Source organism: Dama dama, chromosome 16 (genome assembly GCF_033118175.1).
Source record: "Dama dama isolate Ldn47 chromosome 16, ASM3311817v1, whole genome shotgun sequence".
Lineage (NCBI taxonomy): Eukaryota > Metazoa > Chordata > Mammalia > Artiodactyla > Cervidae > Dama > Dama dama.
The window spans coordinates 38,880,672-38,898,907 of record NC_083696.1 but is presented as its reverse complement, the minus strand read 5'-3'; positions in this window follow the sequence as shown (position 1 = coordinate 38,898,907).

Below are 18,236 nucleotides of genomic sequence, written 5' to 3'. Positions count from 1 at the left end.
TTGGATCAAGTGAAATGCACATCAAGATATCCTGATGGGGTAAAGGAGGGAGTAACGTTGGGGTGTACAGCCACAGACAAGACACCTTAGTCCAAGCACATGCCATGGAAGCACTGGTTTTCCCTACAACCAGAGTGGAGGGTGACAGGGCAGCTAAAGAAAGAGGTTGAGTGCTGAGATTGTCTAGGCTTTCTTTCAGCTTTCCTAGACTCCTGGAGGGGTTTCTAGTCCTTATTTTAGTTGTTTGGTTTTGGGTTTTTTTGCAGACACAGATAGCAACATCTAAAATACCAAACTCTCTGAAACGCCACCTTTGACATTGTCTTACAAAACAGCAGGTGCTTTGCTTTATAGACTGATACCCTAGAAATATACCCTCAAACTTAGGGTATGACACAATATACAATATTAAGCTTATTCAACAGGCAATATTGTACTAATGCTCTTGAGGATACTCAAGCCATCTTGCTCTGAGTAAGGAGATAATATGGATTCAAGATGTAACAGCGACAAAGAGATAAACATCAAGAGAACATTTCATGTACAGCTGGGCTTCTCAGGTACTGCAGTGGTAAAGAATCTGCCTACCAATGCAGGAGATGTAAGAGATGAGGATTCAACCCCTCGATCGAGAAGATACTCTGGAGAAGGAAATGGCAACTCACCCCAGTATTCTTGCCCGGGAAATCCCATGGACAGAGGAGCCTGGTGGGTTAAAGTCCAAGGAATTGCAAATAGTTGGACATGACTGAGCCACTGAGTGTGTGCGTGCACACACACACACATGCACACGAAGAAATTTACAATAAGGCTTCCAGCCAGTGATAGATAATTCCTCTTTCATTCTACATCACTAAACCATTGCCACTGCTATTAACCCATTTGTAAATGTTTATATAACTGAATTGGTATAAATAATTCAAAGGAATACTATCTTTGATGTTCAAACATATTTTCCTCTGAAGGCACCTTGGATAGTACTGGGGGTATAGCTATTTTCATTAGAGAAGGTTTTGATCTGGTGGTTCTTGTGGATTTTTTTTTTCTTAAGCCAAATTCTCTAAGGTTTAGTTTATGAAGGGCTGCAGTTGACTCTCTCGGAGCCAAGTCATTTTAGAAGTCATTCCAATACAGGAAGTAAAGATGAATATTCTTCTCTACTTCCAGTGGAAAATAAGGCACATTCTCCAAAAAGCAAAGTGAATTCAGTCCCTGTGGGGGATGACAGAAATCTGTGGAAGCAGAAAGAGAGACAAGGAGAGGAGGTTAAGATACGTGAAAGAAACAAGGCAATGGCAATGAAGAGACAAGGGGAGACATTCAGCCCACACCCCTGAGAGAAGTCAGCTTATATCCAAGGCTGGTCTTTAGGAGATTCACTCTCTCATTTTTCCTGTGATGAGTTTGCAGCCTCTACAGAGGAGAATGCTGGTGAGGTTAGTGCTGTGAGAACCAAGTTTGCCCTGGCTTCAGAATGTTAATGAACAATCAAATCCATCTATAATATATCTGCCCTCAGAATATGAAATAGCAACTCGCCAAGTGTCATCCAAGATGTTCTTCATCCCTCTAAGAATGAAAAAAAAGAAATCCTCTAAGAATCCATGAGAGGTCAGCCACATAATCTGATTTACTGGTGACCTTCCTTTGAAGGGGACTGGAGATCCATGGTCTCACCAGGTCCCTCCCAGCACTAGGCACCTACAAAAATACATCCTGCTCATTTCCTCCCCTGAGCGAATCACTCCCAGCAGCGTGCTGTCCTTGAATAAAACTGCCTGCAACCCTAAACTTCCCCTGGGAAGGCAGTGGAGGAGCAGGAAGTTGGGGAGCAAAGGAAACAGTACAAATTGGATTTGGAGGCAAGAGGGGGAGGGAACCTCCCTGGGATTTCGGCTCCAGAGCAACCGGCTGCATTGACCTCTGCCTGTCTCCTTCACTCTGCACTGTTCCTCTTCAGTTTGGTTTCTTTTATGCAGGGGAGTAGGCTGTGCGTGGGATAAGCTAAATCATCAGTAATCAGTATATAACGCCTCCCAACACCCAGAGAATTCTTAAAAGGAAGAAGATACATGAGCAAGCTTACACCTAGTCACCTTCCTTTTCCTTCATGCAAAACTCAAGCTACTCCCATGAATAACAAATAAACTCAGACTTCACAGGAAGGGACTCTCTTCCTGTGGGTCTATCCATTACCTACCTCAGTGAAGGGCAGGTGGCCCAAGCCACCCATGTGGGGGTAACAAATGCACCTTCTCTCTGAGAGCAGATATCCCTGCTGGGAGAATGAGGCAGTTTTTGCAAACCCTGTATCTCTGTGGGTTAGCCTGCTCTAGTTATGGGCTACCTCATTGTGGCATCAGATCTCTGCTCTCACAAAAAAGAAAAAAAAGAGGAAAGAAACTCTTAGTACAGTCGATCTAAATGCTTGTAAAAACTCATCTTGAGATTTGTTTCCGGCAGGGCCCACAGAAGCATCTACCAGGTGGGTGAGTTGGGATAGATGATCGGATGCTTAAAAAAAAAATTCTAACTCAGCCTCTTTGTTTCCTGCCAGCTGCAGTTCTCAGGATTTCAGTTGTCAGTCTTCTTGCGGAGGACATGCTTTCTTTTGGCAAAATGAACACCATTGGGCACCCCTTGCCTGTACATAATGCTGGGTCCCTCACAACCACCATCCAAAAGAACTCAGTCAAGTGACTGGAGGTTGGTGCTGCTTTTAATGAGAAAAAGATAAACTTCCTATACATTTTTTAAACTAAAAAAGCTTTATGAATTATTCATTTTTCACCTCCCTTCCTAAAAGAAAGTATGGATATGATTATGTTTTAAACGTCATTATTTTCCTCAATAGAATAATCAATTTCCTCCAGTAAGCTCTCCAGGATAACCTCAGCAGAAGTGCCTACTCTGAATTGCTATCGCATTTATGATCAGTCAGTCCTGCTCACGTGGTGCGTTGTGTGGATTGCTTTACAGCTATTTATGACCACAAGACCTGGTGGTGCCTGAGTAACTACCCAGGAGACAGGAAAAAGAACCTGAGCTCCATTTGTTGTGGTCACACTAATTCTAGGTGACTGGATGTTCACCCTGTCATTAACAACCCAAGGTGACTGAGGGACATCACAGAAGCTGAATGCAAGCTTGTCAAGAGCTGGGCACCCGAATTCAAATCTTCTCTAAAAGCATCAGTGGTTGAAACAGCATCTATCTTAATCAATGTTAAAGGTTAATGTACGGACATGGTTAGCTCTGAAGAAAGAACATTTTCTTCTCTTCCTGGCTTTTTGCTATAAAAAAAAAAAAATCATCTTCAGAAGCCAAGAGGAGGTAATTAAATAGCAAATGCCGGTTACCTTCCAAAGCATCCATTTTCTGTGTCCAACCACGTGATACTGTCCTTGCAGTGTCCTTGGCCGTGGGTCACCTGAGAGCTCTGCAGGACAAGGTGATGCTGACTCAGACAGAACTCTGCAGTCCTCATCTTAACTGCAATCTCCCTCCTCACTGGTGAATTCTCCTCCCCTGTTTGCTCAATGGGATAGTATCAGCTTACCAAGACCCAACCAATGAGTGGGTGCCTATTTATCTTCTCTCTTTTGCAGTCCCAAAGGATTTAAAAATATGCACCTAAGCCTCTAGAAGGCAAAAGGCAGAGGGAGTATCAAGCTGCCCTGCTTGCTGACTCTCGAGTCCAGAGAGGCTCCAGCTCTTTCTCTGAGTCAGTGCAATGACGAGGCACTTGGTTTCAGCACCTCTGTGCAAAGAACTATGTGTGTGTCAGCTCTGCAGAAATACTGGGCCAAAAGGGCGGATTGCTAGTCTGCAGTACAAACCCCCAGGAGAGATTTGTTTTTCTTCCTTCTTGCAGGGGACATACATCACAGCCAGCAAATGCTAGCAAAGGCATAAGACGAGGTGTACCAGCTGGTCAGAGGTGGGGTGAGGATATAGCCCCCGCAGAGCAGTGCAGTAAGTCAGCACTCTTCCTATATCCAGGCAGCAGCATCTGTAAACGGAGCTGTAGCTATTTAGGTGATTGTTCCATTGTTCCACATGGAAGTAATCCCTTCATCAGGTCTTCTTTTTTTAATTAGGATGATGATGCTTACTCACCATAGAACTTAGGCAAACTCTATGCCAAACCCTTTTGTAGAGAAAGCAACAAAGACACAGACAAAGACAAAGACATGGTGCTGAGGAGACAGGAGGCCAGTGTTCTCAATCTAACTCTGCACCAACTTCACAGAATCCAAGGGAAGGAACCACAGCACCTCTCTGGGTCTTGATTCTGAGGTTGCCATGAGCCGTGTCTTTCTCTCCATGTACTTTTTGCTGGCAGAACTCCAGTTTTGATTGGATAGGCAGCTTCCCCTGAGCTCAAGGAAGATGAGTAAGTCTCAGCCCCAGGCGATGAATATTGATTATAGTATTTCCATTACCCTTACTGTTATCATTATAAACATGGATATGTAAAGCAATCTGGCAATTGAGATCTAAGACAGCATGCCTCTAAAGACATTTTTCTCACTTGTTAGAAGGGACATAGATGGGGACTTGGCCCTTCCTGCATTTGGATCTTCTCTATGAGGATGTAATTAGTGTTTGGAGCTGAGGCAGCCATCCTGTGACCATGAGGAGAAATGCCACCCATATAACAAAGATGGCAGGGCAGGAAAACAGAAAGCACTTGGGTGTTTGAGAACATGGTTATGCTGCTGAATTAACTCTGGGAAGGTAAAATAAATGATCTCTTGTTATTAAGCCACTCAGTCTTGTAGCTTTTAACATATAGTTAAAGTAATCATCTAAATCTATTAACCTTACAGCTGCAGGTTTTTTTTTTTTTCTTAAATTAATAGTTAGGGAGACAGAAATTCAATGTTCTCCAGAAACTTCTTCTCCTTACTAGAGAATCTGTCCACATAAAGAAAATGGGTAAAACTGGCTCTTTACCTAAGGTCACTGCTATCCTTTAGGAGGAATTCAAACACTCACTTTTCATTCCAACTTTGAGAAGGAGAGATTCAGACTTTCTCTTTTAGGCTGTATTTGGACATTTTTAGAGTTATAGTAAAGAGACTTAAACACATGATTTGTGCCATAATTGCCTTGCAGTCTTAAGTCTTTAGATGTCTTCTCTCTCTATGCACCCGTCTAGTTGGAACGTTCAGATAAACAAGGCCATTGTCTCTGTGTGGGTGACATCTCCTACTAAACAGAAGCTTAGCAGTGGGATGCTTCTCTTGACTCTAGCCTAGACTATAGGAAGAAGACATTCCTTTAGTACCATTTTACCTGGGCTTAGATGTCTTTCCTTCTTGTCCCTATAAGTGAAACAAAACAAACTCAGAATCTGGGGTCTTCCCAGCCTCCATCTGGTGAGACTCTTAGGCCTGAGTCCCAGAAGAAGTTTCCATAGTTCACAAGTGATTCAGTCCTACTTATCAGTTACAAGGGAACCTGAATCCAAAATTTAAAAGTGTCCATTTTCCCCCTTTCTATCCTTCTCATGAGACTGAAATTATATTAGAAGACAAAATCTTAAGACAACAGTCTTAAGACAAAAGAAGCATCCTATCACAGGACTTCCCTGGTGGTCCAGTGGTTAAAACACTCCCTTCCAATGCAGGGAGTGTGGGTTCAATCCCTGGTGGGAGAGCTAAGATTTCACATGCCTCTCAGACAAAAAACCAGAACATAAAACAGAAGCAATATTGTAACAAATTCAATAAAAAAGTTAAAAAATGATCCACAATAAAAAAAAAAAAAAAAAAAAAAAAACATCCTATCATGGATGTATGCTGTTGTTTTCCCAGTATTCCTGGTTCTTCTCCCAGGCACAAAGTAGAATAGCATTCCTTCACCCTAAGCGTGGAAGTGGTTGTGTGGCTGAATTTGAAATGTGAGAGTCACTTCTATTAGAAGCTATAAGAGCCAATCCATGATTTACCATGATCTTTCTCTCTGGAAAACATCTGACATTATTCAAAAAGGTGGCCCTCTGTTACCTCTGGGCCCCTGGGTGACAATAGTGAACCCTGCTGGGCTAGAATGGATGTGTTGCATTAACGAGAGATAATAAGTTTTCATTGGTTTATGCCACTGAACTTTATTTTTCTTGCTTGTTTTTTGTTTTCACAGCAAAATGTAGCTTGTAATGACAGCAACAGAGGCCACTGCCTCTGGCCTCTAGGACCATGTGCAGTGGCAGAATCCCATAAGAGTTGTGGCCCTGGACTTAAATATTCTGTAATAAAATTGGAATGCTCTAAGCCTCGCCCCATGAAAAATGGATTTTGGGGCTGTGTTTTGAACACGGAAGGTTTCTATGAGCAATAACCAAAATGACTAGGATGAAAAATGTATCTCTAATTATAGACTGCTTACTGGAAAATTCCCCCAGGTTTTTTTATTTTTGAGTTAATATGTGGAAAATTCCTATTTGGTCGGGGGAGGGGGGCGGTGGCTGGAAAGAGGAAGGAGGGAAATGAAAGAAAGGGAGCTTTGGCGGGCAGAAGTAAATTCTCATAGATTATATGCTACATGCTAGGTCTGAGGCAAAGTATTGCTGATGACATGAAATAGTAAACCAGAAGACCTATATGAAACTTACATTAGAAAGCAAACTAATCATATCACATTTACGTCTCTGAGGTGGTAAAATATAAACAGTTTTGGAGTATAGAATAAGTAACAGCACAAGAAAATAATACAAAGTATTAGCATGTCCTTCATGCTGCCATTCAATTAAAAATAGGATAAGAAAGACCCATAAGGAAAAACGCTCACTTGTAAACAGAGTTGAGAATAGTAATTGAGATGATAATACTTGACTGTGGGTATTACCCAAAAGAGATTTTTAAATTTGAAAGGAATTAATGAAAAGATAAATTTTTTTTTCTGATTGGTAATGGGAGATAATTAAGGAAATCAAAAAGAAAGGAAAATGGTGTTTCAGTTATATGTGTCTGATTTATTAATGATACAAGAAAAATAATATAAATGCTACAAGAAAATTAGATAATACACTCTACCAAGTAGCTCACTTAGTAGATGCAGTAGCCTGGCCCACAAAAGGGCCATAAGAAAATACTGGAATCCTTACTGCCATATGGAAGGGAGGAAGAGGTCACCATCCTACCTATACAAAGCTTTGGAAGAAGAGTTAAAACAGGAATTAGAGATTCTGACTCCACATAAAATGTTCTCTCATGGTCCAAGTGACATGATCACAGAAGTTCCAGGTAATAAGCTAAAATTCCTCTCAGTGTTTACAAAATTCAAGTTTGGATTTTCTTGGGACAATCAGGATAAAAAAGATATTCGACTACAAAGGTGATCAGTAAGTCAGTCATTTCAGTCACTCAGTCATGCACAAATCTTTGTGACCCCATGGACTGCAGCAGTCCAGGCTTCCCTGTCCATCACCAGCTCCCGGAGCACACTCAGACTCATGTCCATCAAGTCAGTGATGCCATCCAACCATCTCATCCTCTGTCGTCCCTTTCTCCCACCTTCAATCAGGGTCTTTTCCAATGAGTCAGTTCTTTGCATCAGGTGGCCAAAGTATTGGAGTTTCAGCATCAGCATCAGTCCTTCCAATGAATATTCAGGACTGATTTCCTTTAGGATTGACTGGTTGGATCTCCTTGCTGTCCAAGGAACTCTCAAGAGTCTTCTCCAACACCACAGTTCAAAAGCATCAATACTTTGGCACGCAGCTTTATTTACAGTTCAACTCTCACATCCATACATGACTACTGGAAAAACCATAGCTTTGACTAGACAAACATTTGTTGGCAAAGTAATGTCTCCGCTTTTTAATATGCTGTCTGGGTTGGTCATACCTTTTCTTCCAAGGAGCAAGCGTCTTTTAATTTCGTGGCTGCAATCACCATCTGCAGTAATTTTGGAGCCCCAAAAAATAGTCTCTCACTGTTTCCATTGTTTCCCCACCTATTTGCCACAAAGTGATGGGACCGGATGCCATGATCTTAGTTTTCTGGATCCCGAGTTTTAAGCCAACTTTTTCACTCTCCTCTTTCAGGTTCATTTAAAGGCTCTTTAGTTCTTCTTCACTTTCTGCCATAAGGGTGGTGTCATCTGCATATCTGAGGTTATTGATATTCCTCCCCGCAAACTTGATTCCAGCTTATGCTTCATCCAGCCCAGAATTTCTCATGATGTACTATGCATATAAGTTAAATAATCAGGGTGAGAGTATACAGCCTTGACGTACTCCTTTCCTGATTTGGAACCAGTCTGTTGTTCCATGACTGGTTCTAACTGTTGCTTCTTGACCTGCATACAGACTTCTCAGGAGGCAGGTAAGATGGTCTGCTATTCCGATCTCTTTCAGAATTTTCCATAGTTTTTTGTGATCCACACAGTCAAAGGCATAGTCAATAAAGCAGAAGTAGATGTTTTTCAGGAACTCTCTTGCTTTTTCGATGATCCAATGGATGTTGGCAATTTGATCTCTGGTTCCACTGCCATTGTTAAATCCAGCTTGAACATCTGGAAGTTCTTGGTTCACGTATTGCTGAAGCCCGGCTTAGAGAATTTTGACCATTACTTTGCTAGCATGTGAGATGAGTACAATTGTGCGGTAGTTTGAGCATTCTTTGGGATTGCCTTTGCTTATGACTGGAATGAAAACTGACATTTTCCAGTCCTGTGGCCACTGCTGAGTTTCCCAAATTTGCTGGCATATTGAGTGCAGCACTTTCACAGCATAATCTTTTAGAATTTGAAATAGCTCAACTAGAATTCCATCACCTTCACTAGCTTTGTTTGTAGTGATGCTTCCTAAGGCCCGCTTGACTTCACATTCCAGGATGTCTGGCTCCAAGGGAGTGATCACACCACCATGATTATCTGGGTCATGAAGATCTTTTTTGTATAGTTCTTCTGTGTATTCTTGCCACTTCTTAATGTCTTCTGTTTCTGTTAGGTCCATACCATTTCTGTCTTTTATTGTGCCCATCTTTGCATGAAATGTTCCCTTGGCATCTTTAATTTTCTTGAAGAGATCTCTAGTCTTTCCCATTCCAGTGTTTTCCTCTATTTCTTTGCACTGATCACTGAGAAAGGCTTTTTTATCTCTCCCTGCTATTCTTTGGAACTCTGTATTCAAATGGGTGTATCTTTCCTTTTCTCCTTTGCCTTTAGCGGCTATTCTTTTCTCAGCTATTTGTAAGGCCTCGTCAGACAACCATTTTGCCTTTTTGCATTTCTTTTTCTTGGAGATGGTTTTGATCACTGATCCTGTACAATGTCATGAACCTCCGTCCATAGTTCTTCAGGCACTCTATCATATCTAATCCCTCAAATCTTTTTGTCACTTCTACTGTATAATCATAACGGATTTGATTTAGGTCATACCTGAATGGCCTAGTGGTTTTCCCTACTTTCTTCAATTTAAGTCTGAATTTGGCAATAAGGAGTTTACGATCTGAGCCACAGTCAGCTCCTGGTCTTGTTTTTGCTGACTGTATAGAGCTTCTCCATCTTTGGCTGCAAAGAATATAATCAATCTGATTTTGGTATTGACCGTCTGGTGATGTCCATGTGTACAGTCTTCTCTTGTGTTGTTGGAAGAGGTTGTTTACTATGACCGGTGTGGTCTCTTGCCAAAACTCTGTTAGCCTTTAACCTGTTTCATTCTGTACTCCAAGGTCAAATTTTCCTTTTACTTCAGGTATCTCTTACTTCCTACTTTTGCATTCCAGTCCCCTATAATGAAGAGGACATCTTTTTTTGGTGTTAGTTCTAGAAGATCTTGCAGGTCTTCACAGAACCCTTCAACTTCAGCTTCTTCAATGTTACTGGTCAGGGCATAGACTTGGATTACTGTGATATTGAATGTTTGTCTTGGAAAGGAACAGAGATCATTCTGCAGTTTTTGAGATTGCCCCCAAGTACTGCATTTCAGACTCTTTTGTTGACTATGAGGGCCACTCCATTTATTCTAAGGGATTCTTGCTCACAGTAGTAAATATAATGGTCATCTGAGTTAAACTTATCCATTTGTTAAATTCACAAAGGTGATAGAAGGAACTTCTTCTGAACGTGAATCCTCTCTTTAGTCTCAATGAAGGGATTATGTTGCAAAAGGTTAAAAGGTATATTGGGGAAACTTGAGTCTCTAGGCACTAATCCAGTATCACAGACAGATAACCTCCTGGTATGATGATGTTTGCAAGAATTATTTTATACCCATATGTCTTAGAGGTACTGATCTATAAAAGTGGCCCCAGGAAAGAAGCCATGCCAAAGACAGCTTTATCAGCATTCTGAGAGGAAATGCATACAGTGGTTAAGAGCATCAACTTCAGCATCAGACAGACTTAAATGCACTCTTAATTCTGACATCTGCTCAGCGTGTGACTTTGTACAATTGTATCTCTTGCTATCAATCTTCCCATCGATGAAATGGAGTTAATAATGGAATCTACCTCATAGGGAAGACTCTGAAGATAAATCAATATAATACTTGTAAAATGTTTAGTTCCTGGCATTTGGTGCAAAATCAATGTATGTTTGCTATTGTTAGAGCTTAAAGTTTTCCCTTTGGGCCTGAGGAATGCCCCAACCTCATTCCAATATTAGATCAACAATCAATTGCAGTTGGAAAATTTAACTGGCTGATACTGTTGACATTCAGCCCAGAATATGAAATCCTACTTAGAATATCTGTAGGATGTTCCAGGATTGATCCAAGCAACAATAGTCATTAGGAATTACAAGAGGTAATATTATTAAGACACAAAATCAAATAATTCTCTTAGGACAAAGTGAAGTTGAAAAGATCTGAGCAGTTCTCCAAGCCTAGTCTGAATTTAAAGGTCACTTGAAATGGGTCTTTTATGCTTTAGTTTGGGACCCTGTCTTCCCTTTGGATAAAAGTCCTAGAAAAGAAGAAATCAAAGAAAGTCTTCATATGAGCCCACATCAGTACACAAGGAGTGCTTGGCACCAAGTGTGCCTTAGGAAAGATCAAGTCTTTGCTCAGAACACATCAGGTTTTCAAGTAGCTAGGAATCATGAGGATTTTCATCTCAAATTTCAGCACTCAGCACTGAATTCACAATAGTTCTATTTCCAATGTCTCAGCATATTTAAGAATGTGATCGGCACTGACATCTCTGGGACACTTTGAGTCAAATATTAAGAAAGATGATAGAACTTTGGTCAAATAAATTGCTTCCAAGGAGGGGAGGTCAAATAAAGTGCTTCCCAGGAGGGGAAGAGTATAAAAAGTAGGATGATATTGACCATAGATAGCTAAATCTCTATGTAACCTCTTTCATTTGGGTCACTTAGGTAAAGAATCTGCCTGCAATGTAGGAGACCTAGTTCAATCCCTGGGTTGGGAAGATCCCCTGAAGGAGGGAGGGTATGGCAACCCACTCCAGTATTCTTGCCTGGAGAATTGCTATGGACAGAGGAGCCTGGTGGGCTACAATCCATTGGGTCACAGAGTTGGACATGACTGAGCGACTAACCACAAGAATAAATACAAGCTTTATCTTAGAAGTCAAATCATGGATTTTTGTGACTCTTTTAATTCAGTCATTCTTTATCTCATTATTTTAAAAAAATCATTTATAATTGTTATAATTCACTTAGCTTGGAAGACAAATATGACATACATCTCTTTTAGTTTTCCAATTCATGTCTCTAGTGGTAACATGGCTTAATTAATACAAAGTTCAGTGCTGAAGACTTGTCCTGAATCATCCAAAGGAGATTTCTGTTGAGCATATAAGTTGTTGAGAAGAATGATTTCTATTGTCCTGAAATTATGACTCAGGCACAGAGCGAGGGGGAGAAATATCCTAAGGACTTCACATTTTAAGGTCGAGACCTACCAACAGCTGCACCTAACCACTTCCTAATAAGGTTTGCTGACAGGCACCAGGGCAAAAAGAACTTACCACATCAGCCATTATAGTAAGAGGATTAGGGGTGTGGGAGTAGGTTGTCAGCCTTTCTGGGGAGAACAATGTGCCTTGAAAGATATTATTTCCTTCTTTTTCCATGAGAAGCCAAGGAAGGGGCCCCAGAAAATTATTTGAGAAGAGTTCCTAAAGAACGGTAACTTGAATTTTGTTTCTTGTTTAAATACTGAATTATCCAGCAAGCCTTTCAAAATAGTCCTGTGCTACTTAGATGAAAAGGGAACTGGAGATAAATAGTGTAGGTAAGAGAGGGAATCCAACAAAGCAACCTAAAGGCCTATGTTTCTTTTCCCTTTCTTTCTTCTTAAGCTGTGTCGGGTCTTAGCTGGAGCATTTGGCTCTTTGTTGTGATGCACAGGCTTTTCTCCAGTTGCAGGGCATGGCCCTAGTTGCTCCACTGCATGTGGGATCTCGTTTCCCCGACCAAGGATAGAACTCTGGTCCCCTGCATTGGAAGGTGGATTCTTAACCACTGAACCATCAAGGAAGTCCCAAGCCTACTGTTTCATGTGGAAAAGGCAAAGAGTTTTCTTGGGGCTGAGTGAATACCTAGGAAAGTAGGCTCGAACCCCTTTTGCAGGTATTTCACTGGATTGGTAGTGATGGCAGGAGTTAGGGGCTTGTATAAGAGATTGAGCCAGAACTGAAACTCTTACATTACAGATTTATGTCATGAAGGGATCCCAATGGATTCTCTAAAGAACTCTCACATATGCCCCACAAAGGAGCCAACATTTGTATACAAGCTCTTCTGAAGGTAGGACAATCAGATTATGTTAGACAGAAAAACAAGGACAACTATGAAAGGAGAAACTGGGGGTGGGGGTAGAAACACTTTCTAAACAAAAGGAAAAATATGTGCAAAGATTCTGTGGTGGAGGTAAGATCAAGTAGCTATTTAGTAGGCAAAATTAATAGGAGTCAGAGATAAATATAGGAGAAGAAGACAGAGTGTATGGTTTTTGTACATTATAATGTCTTCTCTGAGTCAGAGGGCACTGAGGTAAAACAATCTGAACTAAAACCAAATTATGAATTTGGCTTATTGAAGTATACAAAGCTTTTTTTTCTTTTTAGATTGTAAAACAATTGCGTATCCATTCATTTAACTTCTTATTTTATATTGGAGTATAGTTGGTTAACAATGTTGTGTCCATTTCGGGTATACAGCAAAGTGATTCAGCTATTCTTTTCCAAATTCTCTTCCCATTTAGGTTGTCACATAACATTGAGCAGAGTTCTCTGTGCTGTAAAGCAGGTCATTGTTGGTTATCCATTTTAAATACAGCAGTGTGTATATGTCCCTCTGAAACTCCTTAACTATCCTTTCTCTCCACCGCCCTGGTATATGTCTGGAGAAAAACAAGGTCCAAAAGGATACATGCATCCCAATGCTCATTACAGTACTGTTTACAATATCCAGTCATATATTTTTAAACAATTTTATTTATATAATTAATTCTGTGCTAAACATAGTATGAATGAAATTAAGCACAGCTGGAAACTCAAATAAAGTGTGCTTAAAGCCATCTTCTCTGAAAATTCAATTCCTTAGGACTTAACAACCTTTTCATGTCACAAATTCATTCTTATCCTTCTCCTTTTTCTTCCTTCTTCCTCTCCTCCTCCTGCTTCTCTTCCTCCCCCCATCTTCCTCCTCCTTCTCCTCCTCTTCTTCTCCTCTTCTTCCTCTCTCTCTTCCTCTCTCTCTGAAATATTTTTGAGTACCTACTACATGCCTGGTATTATTTTACATGGTACAAAGACAGTGGCAACAGCATCTGTCTTCAAGGAGTTTATAGTTTTAGGAAAAAAAATTTAAGTAGACCATCACAATATACTGTTATAAATGGCTTCAGAAGGGGAAAGTAGAGAATTCTGTGGGAGTACATAACAAGGATCCATAATCCAGACTTGCAGAACAGGATCAAGAATTCTTCTCAGGAAGCAGTGACATCTAAGGTAAAGCCAGAAGGATAAGGAAAAGTTAGTCCATCAAACGAAAGGCATGGAAAGGAAGAGAGATCCAAAGAGAAGAAACTAAGAGGAGAGAGAGAGAGAGATGGTGGGGAAAGAGACTGAAAGAGAAGAGGCAAAGAAAGAAGAGAGGAAGAGAAAGACCATGAAATAGTCAAGGAGTTGTAACTAGCTTAATAAGACTAAGAGTAGACTTGGATAATAGTAATAGCAGGCGATAAGGCCACGAAGAAGTTTGAACTTTTCCTGAGAATCCTTGGAAATAAAAAAAGTTTTGAATGTAGGGGTTGCTGACAATATGATTAGATTTGCACTTTATTGCTTTCTTAGATTTACACTTTAGAAAAGCAAATTCTAGAGGTGTGTGTACTAGAGGAAAGGGAAATTGGACACCAAATGGTGTGCTGTTGCAAGGATCTAGGTAAGAAAGAAAGTTGGCTAGTGAAAACAAAGAGAAACGGGTGGAAAATACAATCTGGAAAATAGAATTGTCTTCACTTGTTCATTCATTAGGTGAATGGGAGAATGACAGAAAAAGATTTTCAAGACTGAAAAATACAGAGGCTTGACTTCAGAACAGAATCAGTAGTTGAATCAGTTTCTTGGGAAAAGTTTAAGATTTTGGACACACTAAGCTTTGGGTATCAGCTGAATATCCACATAGAGACGCTTAGTCGGTAGTTGGAATTTATGAGTCTGAAGCTCAAGAGGAGACTATAGGGCAAGAGATATAAATTTGATCACCATTAGTTAAATCAGATCATTGGGAAGGGGGAAAGAAATGAGATAGATAAGGACAGTGTGGGGAAATTGTGCATGTTTAGAAGGAAAGCAGGCTAAGTTGAAACCCTGAAAAACAGAGGCAACTAAGAGACAGCCGAGGAGTGGTGCCTGGAAAAGATATTTGGAAAAAGCAGGGAGATAAGAGGAACTCCAGGATCTGCCTTTGTCTAATAACTGGTAATGTGGAGCATATTTTCATGTGATTCCTGCCCATCTGTATGTCTTCTTTGGAGAAATGTCTTTAGGTCTTCTGCCCATTTTTTGATTGGGCTGTTTCCTTCTTTTGATATTGAGCTGCATGACCTGTTTGTGTATTAAGTCAGAAAAGGAAAAATAAATATCATCTATTAACACATATGTAGAATCTATAAAAATGGTACAGATGAACCTACTTGCAGGACAAGAATAAAAATGCAGAAGTAGAGAATGGACATGTGGACCTGGGGGTGAGGGAGGGGAGGGGAGGGGAGGGTGGAATGAACTGGGAGAGCAGCACTGACATGAACACACTATCGTGTGTAAACTAGACGGCTAGTGGGGACCAGCTGAGCATGGGGAGCTGTACGGCTCGGTGCTCTGCGGTGACCCAGACGAATGAGGGGGAGTCGGGAGGAGGGAGGTCCAAGAGGGAGGGGATACATGTATTAATGACACCACTGTTATGGCAGAAAGTGAAGAAGAACTACAGAGCCTCTTGATGAAAGTGAAAGAGGAGAGTGAAGAAGTAGGCTTAGAGCTCAACATTCAGAAAAAGAAGATCATGGCATCTGGTCCCATCACTTATGGCAAATAGATGGGGAAACAGTAGAAACAATGGCTGACTTAATTGTTCTGGGCTCCAAAATCACTGCAGATGGTGACTGCCACCATGAAAGTAAAAGGTGCTTACTCCTTGGAAGGAAAGTTATGACCAACCTAGACAGCATATTAAAAAGCAGAGACATTATTTTGCCAACAAAGGTCCATCTAGTCAAGGCTATGGTTTTTCCAGTGGTCAGGTATGGATGTGAGAGTTGGACTATAAAGAAAGCTGAGTGCCGAAGAATTGATGCTTTTGAACTGTGGTGTTGGAGAAGACTCTTAGTTGTCCCTTGGACTGCAAGGAGATCCAACCAGTCCATCCTAAAGGAGCTCAGTCCCGGGCATTCATTGGAAGGACTGATGCTGAAGCTGAAAGCCTAATACTTTGGCCACCTGATGCGAAGAGCTGACTCATTGGAAAAGACCCTGATGCTCAGAAAGATTGAGGGCAGGAGGAGAAGGGGACAACAGAGGATGAGATGGTTGGATGGCATCATTGACCTGATGGACATGGGTTTGGGTGGACTCCAGGAGTTGGTGATGGACAGCCTGGCGTGCTGTGGTTCATGGGGTCACAAAGAGTCGGACACGACTGAGTGACTGAAACGAACTGAACTGAACTGAACATATAGCTGCTTTCCCAGGCGGTGCTAGTTGTAAAGAATCTGCCTGCAAATGCAGGATACCTAAGATACACAAGTTCAATCCCTGGGTCAGGATGATCCCCTGGAGTAGGAAATGGCAACCCATTCCAGTATTCTTGCCTGGAGAATCCCATGGACAGTGGAGCCTGGTGGGCTACAGTTATGGGGTTACAAAGAGTAGGACATGACTGAAGCAACTTAGGATGGATGAATACATATAACTGATTCACTTCATTGAACAGTGTAAATCAACACAACATTGTAAAAAAAACTATACCCCGATTTTTAAAAAACAGGAAAGAATTGAGTCACAGATGCCAAAGCAAAAGACTGTGGAGAAGGGAGGGAGTGCTAATGATAGCCAACACTATCCTCTCTGAAAATTTAATTACTCAGGATTTACCCTTTTAATGTTATCAACTCTCTTCTTCTCTTTCCCTCTCTTCCATAAGTTTTTTTTTTTTGGGCACCTACGACACACCGGGCATTGTTCTAGGGGCTGCAGAGAGAGTGTCAGCAGGGCCTGAGAGTGGCAGAACTCTTCAAAGACTGCAAGTCTTTGGAAACAAAACAACTTAATAGGCAATTACAACATAGTGCCTTCAGAAGCGGAGACTTCTATGAGAGTACAGAATAAGGACCCATAATTTAGCCTCAGAGGGCGAGATCAAGAATACTTACTGGGAGGTAATAATGTCTAAGATAAAGGCTAGGCATACAGAGTTAAGATGGTAAAGTAACAGGTATCAGTGGCTCTCACACAGTGTTCTGGTTCTGAATGAATGAATGAAATGCCTTGTGAGGTTTCAGATACCTGCTGAAAACCTGATTTTAAAGAAGGATAGGAAACACTGTCAGACCTTCAAAGACATGTATCAAATAAAGAACCAATGCTGCTATATTACCAGGAGAATTACCCTAATCCTACAGGACTGCATACTTCATAAATAGTGGTATTTCTGCTAACTGACATGTTCTAAGGAAGCATTTTTATTTTAATCTTCAGCTATGACCTTATCACATCATTTCAGAGACTCTATTAATCCCCCTTTCTGAACCATCTGTCATTGCTAAATAAAGGATTCAAACCTCAAGATCACCTTTCTGGGAAAAAAATCATTCCTGTGTTTCTTGGGAGTATCCATTCAGGAAGCTTAGCTTAAGTGCTTTTCATTTTCTTCTGTGGTATTGATTGTTCTGCAAGCAGAACAGGAGACTCGGTTTATCTGCTCTCCATCAAGATCAGAGCACAAAGATTAAAATGTTTACCAAGGTTCCAGAAATAATGCTGATGACTGGCATTCATCAGGGTCACTCTAGAGAATGTATTGACAAAAAAAATGGGGGTAACAATGCCTCCATGTAGCTGTGATGTATTTGCCTGCCCTTTAAATACCTCCTGAGTCATCAGGGCCTCATGCCACTCTTTGTAGCACTGTATCTATGATGGAAAACTAATAAAAGCAAATTAGAAGCTCAGAGTGGCCTAATGCTCATTATTCACCAAGAGGAAACATACAGGAAACTGACTCATAAGTGGCCCTCCAGTCTTACATCTCTGTGATCCATTCATCACAATGTTACCAGAGTTGTTTTTATGAAGCACATGTCAATCTGGGTTTGCCTTGTTTAACATCCTTTAATGGCTTCTTTAACTTACAGGATAAAGCCATAGCTCCATATTGGGGTAATAACAACAACACAGTAAACGATAACAATAGTAAATGACACATACCAAGGATTGTTTTAAGCTTCTTAAATATACTCCGTACCTTTTAAAACCTTTTAAAGGACCTATGATATAGGGTCTATTAGTACCCACATTTTAGGAATCATCAAAAATTCAATTTTACAGGCAAGAAAACTGAGGTATGCAGGATTTCAGTGATATTTTCAAAGAAGATGAGTCTTAAGTGGTTCAGACAGGATTTGAAGCCTGGAGGTGGCTTAAAATCGAGGGCTCTTAACCACTATGGATATCCCTAGTGTGGGCACAATCTCTCCAGGATTTTCTCCCATCACTCCACTTTCTGTGTTCCTGCTACATCAACACTGTAACATT